Here is an 8,908-nt window from a genome sequence, read left to right as displayed (position 1 = left end):
CCACCCCTCATAGGCCTCTTTGACAGCTGGGGCCACCCAGGAGATCCAAATGAACGTCTTTCCCTCCACGAGAAGGGATCCCCTTCTAAAAGGGGTCCCCGAGATCTATCACCCCCACCATCCCTTGGAAGCCCTGTGGCCGGGGGGGGGGGGGAGGCCAAAGGCCTCAGGCCTACCTTCGCAGCAAGGAAGTCTGAGCTTGCCGATCAGAAGGTCGGCAGTTCGAATCCTTGCAACAGGGTGAGCTCCCATTGCTCGGTCCCAGCTCCTGCCAACCTAGCAGTTCAACAGCATGCCAGTGCGAATAGATGGATAGGTACCGCTGTGGCAGGAAGGTAAATGGTGTTTCTGTGTGCTCTGGTTTCCATTATGGTGTCCTGTTGCGCCAGAAGCAGTTTAGTCCTGCTGGCCACATGACCCAGAAAACTGTCTGTGGACAAATGCTGGCTCTCTCAGCCTGAAAGTGAGATGAGCGCCACAAATCCATACTTGCCTTTGACTGGACTTAACCATCCAGGGGTCCTTTACCTTTACCTTCTTTTACAGTGCATATCTATATTCAATAATACAAAAAATGATGCTTTTCAAGTATTCCTCCTAACACTGATACTTGGATTGAGCTATATTACACGTATCCAGCTTGTTTCCCTTTTCGTTTTTGGACAATGATCACACATTATATCACATCTCAGCTGTATAGAGGTTTACATGTTAAGGCAGGAACTGCTTGGCTACACAATACAGTGGCACCTCGGGTTAAGAACTTAATTCGTTCCGGAGGTCCGTTCTTAACCTGAAACTGTTCTTAACCTGAAGCACCACTTTAGCTAATGGGGCCTCCATCTGCTACTGTGCCGCCGGAGCATGATTTCTGTGCTCATCCTGAAGCAAAGTTCTTAACCTGAGGTACTATTTCTGGGTTAGCAGAGTCTGTAACCTGAAGCGTCTGTAACCTGAAGCGTCTGTAACCTGAAGCGTCTGTAACCCAAGGTACTACTGTATATTATTTTGGCACTGCTACAGTTTCTAATCTTGAATGTTGATTCTGCACATTTAGCATGCAGGTGGTTGCCATATAACTTGTGTTTGGCACAAAAGGGTCATAGTAGTGCAAAAACGCACTTTTGACTATGGCTGTTAAACCAAAGGCGGTCAGCTGAAACATTTTCTTTGCCCATCACACTTTCTTTCCTCTACAGTGGTACCTCTGGTTACGTACTTAATTCGTTCCAGAGGTCCGTTCTTAACCTGAAACTGTTCTTAACCTGAAGCACCACTTTAGCTAATGGGGCCTCCTGCTGCCACCGCCGTGCAATTTCTGTTCTCATCCTCAAGCAAAGTTCTTAACCCGAGGTACTATTTCTGGGTTAGCAAAGTCTGTAACCTGAAGCGTCTGTAACCAGAAGCGTATGTAAGCCGAGGTACCACTGTACTTACGAAGCAACACTCTAGTTATGTTCCCCAAAATGCCTTTCTTCTACATGCACCCACATGCGTCTGAACACTATTCACAGAAATGCTTCGCACAGCCACTACTAGTGCTAACAGCTTCTCTCCTACGAAGTAGAATTCCATCTTCTTACAAAGCGTGTTCTCCATAATAGAGAGCATGTGTTGCGGTGGGTGCCAAAAAAACCACCCCACTGTTGTTGGGCGTATTGGCCACATGCTGTGATTTGGCAAGGAGTGTTGCTGGGGAGAATGTTATGTTGCTAAAGTGTGGGAGGGGTCAGAGGTCTTAAATACAGGGCTCACAGCCTGGGGCCTTCTCTTGGGTTGCGTGCACCGGATCACCCGCCCACCTTCCCTGAAAAGGGGGGGGGGCGTTCGTTGTCCTCTGACCTTGCTATGCCTGTCATGGGGTCGTCTGCTTTGGGGCAGGGGCCTGGTAGGAATTTTGTCCATTTGGCTGATTGGCTGTTGCCATTTGGTTTTTGCCTACTGCGTAGCAAATCGTCACAACTTGTAAGGTTGGCGGTTAGGCATTGGTTAAAATTGGTTGGTGGAGGGGTAAGTGCCTACCCCTCCAATGGTGGTGCGGAAAGGGAATTCTGTTAAAGGAATCTAGGGGCTTGCCATCCCTTTCGTCCTAGTCCTTGGCATCGGATTTGGGCTGTGCAAGCCCCAGGGGGCATGAGGGTGAGAAATGAGGGACTGATGCCCAACTTCATTTCTCCCCAATATGGTTCCCCCTGACTGGCTTCTGCTGGAATCCGGAAGTCAGTTTTGTCCCTGGGGCAAGGACAGATAGTCGTAACCAATGCCTAAGCAACCACTCACGTGTGTGTATTTAAATAAAGTTGTGGCCAAATTCATGCCAAAAATTGATGTGTGAAGTGTGAGTTATTGGGGTGGCCTGGGGGACCTCAACACGCAAAATGTATGTTTTTGTGAGGATAGGAACAGAAGATGGTACTTAAAAAAAACTACCACCCATAATATTGGTCTCATGTACTATATGCTAGTCTAAAATGTGTTCAAGCAGCATAGCTGTCTCAGAAATCATAAATTTGTTGTGGCCATAGCTATTTAGCAACTGTTTCTGAATGATATAATTGTACCATATGGTGGCGAGGGACTAATACTACGGAAAATGCTCCAATTGTTACCTTTTACCTGTGCGTCTGTGCACAATGGACCTTGCTTTTTATTGTCAGTCTGCTTTACCTCCACGCCTTTTTAATAGAGATATTAATTAAATTTCTTTCCTTTAATGAGCTACATACGTTACGCATTGGGGGGGTCAACAAAGTAAGTTTTAAAATCAATTATACAATTACGTATGTAGTAATGAGAGCACAGAACTAATTGCCTGTGGGGCAGTACTGTAACCTTCTCATAATGCAAGTTTCATTAGGGTAAGGTCTATTATTACAAGGAATCATGGAAATAATGGGGGTGGGTGTATTCAGCAAGAAATAATAAATGAGGGCCATTTCAAGATAAGAGAAGCTGTTTGCTGCTGTGAGTGTGATAGCAGGCCCCTAGACTGTATGTAAATAGATAGGGTCAAGTTTCCCTCAGTGCCCAGAGAACATTGTACAAGAATTAATTTTCATTCTATTCTGGAGAATGACGGAAGGAAGGTTTCTAATTATGCCCCAAGGCTGGATACAACCAAACTCTGTAACACGGCCAGGTATTTTTTATAAAATGTACAAGACATTCTCAGTACATACAGGTGATGTGAACTTGTGAAACGGCCCACATTGCTTCTTATTCCTGAATTTGTATTGCATTCATGATGGCTGGTGGAGAGGATAGATACCTAAAGTTACAAATTTCACAAATTTCATTCCGTTTTAAAGTGTTTTGTCTTTATCTTTGCATTCAATACAAAGTCTTGTTTTTGTTTTAAGGTGTTTCCCACCATACACAGGATCATAGAATCGCAGAATTGTAAAGTTTGAAGCAACTCAAAGGGTAATCTAGACCAGGGGTCAGCAAACTTTTTCAGCAGGGGGCCGGTCCACTGTCCCTCAGACCTTGTGGGGGACCAGACTATATTTTGGGGGGTGGAAATGAACGAATTCCTATGCTTCACAAATAACCCAGAGATGCAGTTTAAATAAAAGGACACACGCTGATTCCCAGACCGTCTGCAGGCTGGCTTGAGAAGGCAATTGGGCCAGATCCGCCCCCCAGGCCTTAGTTTGCCTACCCATGATCTAGACCAGCGGTTCTCAACCTATGGGCCCCTAGATGTTGTTGAACTACAACTCCCATCATCCCTGAGCTCTGGCCTTGCTAGCTAGGGGTGATGGGAGTTGTAGTCCAACAACATCTGGGGACCCATAGGTTGAGAAAGGCTGCTCTAGACCAACCCCCAGCAATGCAGGAATCTCAACTACACCATCCATGCCAGATGGCCATCCAACCTCTGCTTAAAAACCTCCAACGAAGGAGAGTCCACCACCTCCCAAGGGAGACTGTTCTACTGTCAAACAGCTCTTACTGCCAGAAAGTTCTTCTTGCTGTTTAGCCAGTATCTCCTTTCTTGTAACTTGGAACCATTGGTTCAAGTCTTACTCTCCAGAGCAGGAGAAAACAAGCTTGCTTCAATTTCCATGTGGCAGCCCTTTAGGTATTTGAAGATGGCTATCATAGCGCCTCTCAGTCTCCTCTTCTGCAGGCTAAACATACCTGCAGCAACTCCCTTAACTTTTCCTTGTAAGGCTTAGTTTCCAAACCTTTGATCATCTTGATTCCCCTCCTCTGCACAGGTTCCAACTTGTCAATATCCTTCTTAAATTGTGGATCCCAGAACTGGACACAGTATTCCAGGTGTGGTCTGACCAAGGCAGAACAGAGCAGTACTCTTACTTCCCTTAATTTGGACAATAGACTTCTGTTGATGCAGCCTAGAGCAGCATTAGCTTTTTTTGCTGCTGCATCACACTGTTGACCCTTCCTTGTGGTCTACTAAGACCCCTAGATCCTGTTCCCATGTACTACTGGCAAGCCAGGTGTCCCCCATCTTATATCGGTGCAGCTGGTTCTTCCTGACATTTGTAGAACCTGACACTTGTCACTTTGAAATTCACTCTGTTAGTTTTAGCCCAGTTCTCCAATCTGTTAAGGTCATCTTGAATCCTAATTCTGTCTTCTGCAGCATTAGCTTGTTGTTGTTGTTTAGTCATTTAGTTGTGTCCGACTCTTTGTGACCCCATGGACCAGAGCACGCCAGGCACTCCTGTCTTCCACTGCCTCCCGCAGTTTGGTCAAACTCATGCTGGTAGCTTCGAGAACACTATCCAACTATCTCATCCTCTGTCGCCCCCTTCTCCTTGTGCCCTCCATCTTTCCCAACATCAGGGTCTTTTCCAGGGAGTCTTCTCTTCTCATGAGGTGGCCATGAGGTATTGGAGTCTCAGCTTCACGATCTGTCCTTCCAGTGAGCACTCAGGGCTGATCTCCTTAAGAATGGAGAGGTTTGATCTTCTTGCAGTCCATGGGACTCTCAAGAGTCTCCTCCAGCACCAGAATTCTTTGGCGATCAGCCTTTTTTATGGTCCAGCTCTCACTTCCATACATCACTACTGGGAAAACCATAGCTTTAACTATATGGACCTTTGTTGGCAAGGTGATGTCTCTGCTTTTTAAGATGCTGTCTAGGTTTGTCATTGCTTTTCTCCCAAGGAGCAGGCATCTTTTAATTTCGTGACTGCTGTCACCATCTGCAGTGATCATGGAGCCCAAGAAAGTAAAATCTCTCATTGCCTCCATTTCTTCCCCTTCTATTTGCCAGGAGGTGATGGGACCAGGGGCCATGATCTTGGTTTTTTTGATGTTGAGCTTCAGACCATATTTTGCGCTCTCCTCTTTCACCCTCATTAAAAGGTTCTTTAATTCCTCCTCACTTTCTGCCATCAAGGTTGTGTCATCTGCATATCTGAGGTTGTTGATATTTCTTCTGGCAATCTTAATTCCAGCTAGGGATTCATCCAGCCCAGCCTTTCACATGATGAATTCTGCATATAAGTTAAATAAGCAGGGAGACAATATACAGCCTTGCCGTACTCCTTTCCCAATTTGGAACCAATCAGTTGTTCCATATCCAGTTCTAACTGTAGCTTCTTGTCCCACATAGAGATTTCTCAGGAGACAGATGAGGTGATCAGGCACTCCCATTTCCTTAAGAACTTGCCATAGTTTGCTGTGGTCGACACAGTCAAAGGCTTTTGCATAGCCAATGAAGCAGAAGTAGATGTCTTTCTGGAACTCTCTGGAACAGCAATCTGTACATTTACACATTAAACAATCCTGGGTCAAATCAAGCTGTAAACACAACCAGACACCTTTGCAAACTGTTTTTATATATGGTATTCCTGTATGGCATTTTTATATGATATTCTTGACCATGCATCTGCATCATCAAGTTGCCAGACTCAGAGCATCTATTGGGAGCCAAAAACACACAAACAAAAAAACATGTTTCGGCATGTCTTTATAGAAAGGAAGCCAGCCAGGATTCTTTCTTCCTTCCCTTTCAGCATAATTATCCTCTTAATTCCATCAGCTTTTAGTAAGGGCGAATTGCTACAGGATTAGCAAGCACCGTTCTAAAAACAATTTAATTCCCCCCAAGCACCACATCCATTAAAAAAAAATTGGGATCAGTTTTTTAAAACCTCATTTATTTTTACAAACAAGGGACTAACAGTGTGTCCAGGGGAGCTCACTCACACTAATAGTGAAAGGAATAAACAAACAAACAAACAAACAACATGGTTGGTCAGGGAAGCTGGAGTTTGAGTATGTGTGGCCTTCAAGGCAATAGCTCTGAGCATGCTCAGAACAGATGCATGACTCAGATAGGTCTCCCAGGTTGTTGTTGTTGTTGAATTTATATAACGCCCTATACCCGGAGGTCTCAGTAAGGTAAAGGTAAAGAGACACCCAGACCATTAGGTCCAGTCTCGGACAACTCATCTCACTTTATTGGCCAAGGGAGCCGGCGTACAGCTTCCGGGTCATGTGGCAAGCATGACTAAGCTGCTTCTGGCAAACTAGAGCAGCACACGGAAACACCATTTACCTTCCCGCTGGAGCGGTACCTATTTATCTACTTTCACTTTGACGTGCTTTCGAACTGCTAGGTTGGCAGGAGCTGGGATCGAGCAACCCCCGGAACTCTGAGCATCCTCCGATGTGTGCAGCCCTGGAAAAGGCATCTCCCTTCTTCTCCAGGGCTCTCAGCGACATATATCGACTTGAAAAATGCACACTAATCTTCTGGCATAACACAACAAGAAGAGTGGGACATCGTAGATCTAAACTACTATTTATTTACACACTATATACAGACTACAGCATAATGGTGACCGTTCTCTTCAGCTTCGAGAGAACAACTAGAACGAAGTAAAGCAAAAGTACATTGCAAAGTACATACAGCGGAAGAGAGATAAGGCTGTCTTCCGTCCCCACAGTCTTCTCAGACAGGCATGTGATTCACACCGGTCACAATTTGTAGCATCGACTGCATGAAATACTAACAAGAAGGGGCTGGTTTGTCCCCTTGCCACTGACTCTTTTGTTTCCTCAGTCAAGACTCACCTGACAGTGGTAGCACAGGTACCTGTTAGAGCCTCTCCATCTCTTGGGGAAGAGAAGAGAACCAGAGGTTGAGGCAGGTAAAGGACCCCTGGATGGTTAAGTCCAGTCAAAGGCAACTATGGGGTTGCGGCGCTCATCTCGCTTTCAGGCCAAGGGAGCCAGCGTTTGTCCACAGACAGCTTTCTGGGTCATGTGGCCAGCATGACTAAACCGCTTCTGGTGCGATGGGACACTGTGACAGAAACCAGAGCGCACAGAAACACCGTTTACCTTCCTGTTGCAGCGGTACCTATTTATCTACTTGCACTGGTGTGCTTTCAGACTGCTAGGTTGGCAGGAGCAGGGACAGAGCAATGGGAGCTCACCCCGTTGCGGGGATTCGAACCTCCAACCTCACTCAGTGGTTTAGACCACAGCGCCACCCGCTCCCTATATACATAGGTTGAGGAAGACCCTATGTTAAGGCAGGGTAGTCTCTAGGCTCGCATCTCTCTCTCCCCCCACCCCTGATCATTGGGAAAGTGACAAGGCCTTGGAAAGAAAGGTTTTATTTTAATTTTAGTTTGAAAATGAATTATTTTACCCAAATTATTTTCCAGATTGGGCCCGGGAAATCTCACCAACCACTACTTGGGATTCTATCCTATGTATCTATTCTCGCCCCCCTGAGATGCATTGCAACGTTTAAAACCTATTACAAAGAAAGCTAATTTCAGAGTGAAGCCAAAGACCTCCCATTGCATTTTGCATTACCCAGACCTCTGACAGGCCTATTCAGTGAGGCCTTTCTGATATGTTGTGGAGATTCTGAAAGTAAAGAATTGCAAGAAATGCAATTTAATCCCAAAGTCATTACCTAAATGCTGAGATAGGATAGGGATTACCACCAATGTAAATGAGATATGAGACAGCCAATGGATTACAAGACCCTTTCTTTAGGATGACTTCAGCAAATAGGCTAAGATAAGGAAATCTTTGTAATTACATGGAGCTACAGTGGTCAATTCTGACTTAAATACTAAAGGGATCCAGAAAAAAAGAAAGTCAGAAAAACCTACATGTGTTATTCAGTGCAAAATTAAGTATTTCCTTTTTAATTCTGCGCAATCAATAGAAGAGCATCACACCAAATGAAAAGGCGAGGGCTGACTACATGTCCCTTTGTGACTGGTATCATTTCATCATTTGGGTAATATCATTTCCAAATTAAATTTTATGGTCCATTACATACGAGCTCAAACACTTTTCTAATGGAATCTTAAATAGAACTGACTTGCATTGCGTGGGGTTTGTCTCTCAGTTAAGATGTTATTTAGTTCTAATTATCAAATAATGAACTCAGGAAATTTAATTTTTAATATTTATATGTCAGAAGTCTATTGTTCGTGGGTTTAAGGTTTTAAATTAAAGATTAACATGGATGGAATACTCAGTGAATGCTTCCTCTGGGAGTGAGAACTGAGGTTCTGAGCATTCAGATTGCTGTTGTTTACCCCAAAGCGAAAAGTATCCCCAGCCCTCCACAGAGAGGAAAAAACGAAGGATGTCCTCAGATAAACATCTAAATCTCGAGTCTCCTTTGAACCAGCAAGGAATCTTAATTTTTAAAAAGATATTATAGTACGATGAGTTTTGTTTATCTCCTCTATGGAAGCCTGTCAAGCTAATTCCAATCAAAGATAGATGCCTATATTACTCCCTTGCTACAATATAGTTGGCTAATATTCTGTGTTAATCATACTCGGAATAAACACATTGAAATCAATTGACATAAAATTGAAGTCCTCTGATTTCAATAGGTCTGCTCTCTGACTAATGTTAGTAGTCACCCTGTGAAATATACTCAGAGTCG

The sequence above is a fragment of the Podarcis bocagei genome (genome assembly GCF_964188305.1).
Source record: "Podarcis bocagei genome assembly, chromosome: 4".
NCBI lineage: Eukaryota > Metazoa > Chordata > Lepidosauria > Squamata > Lacertidae > Podarcis > Podarcis bocagei.
This window is presented reverse-complemented; position numbering follows the sequence as displayed.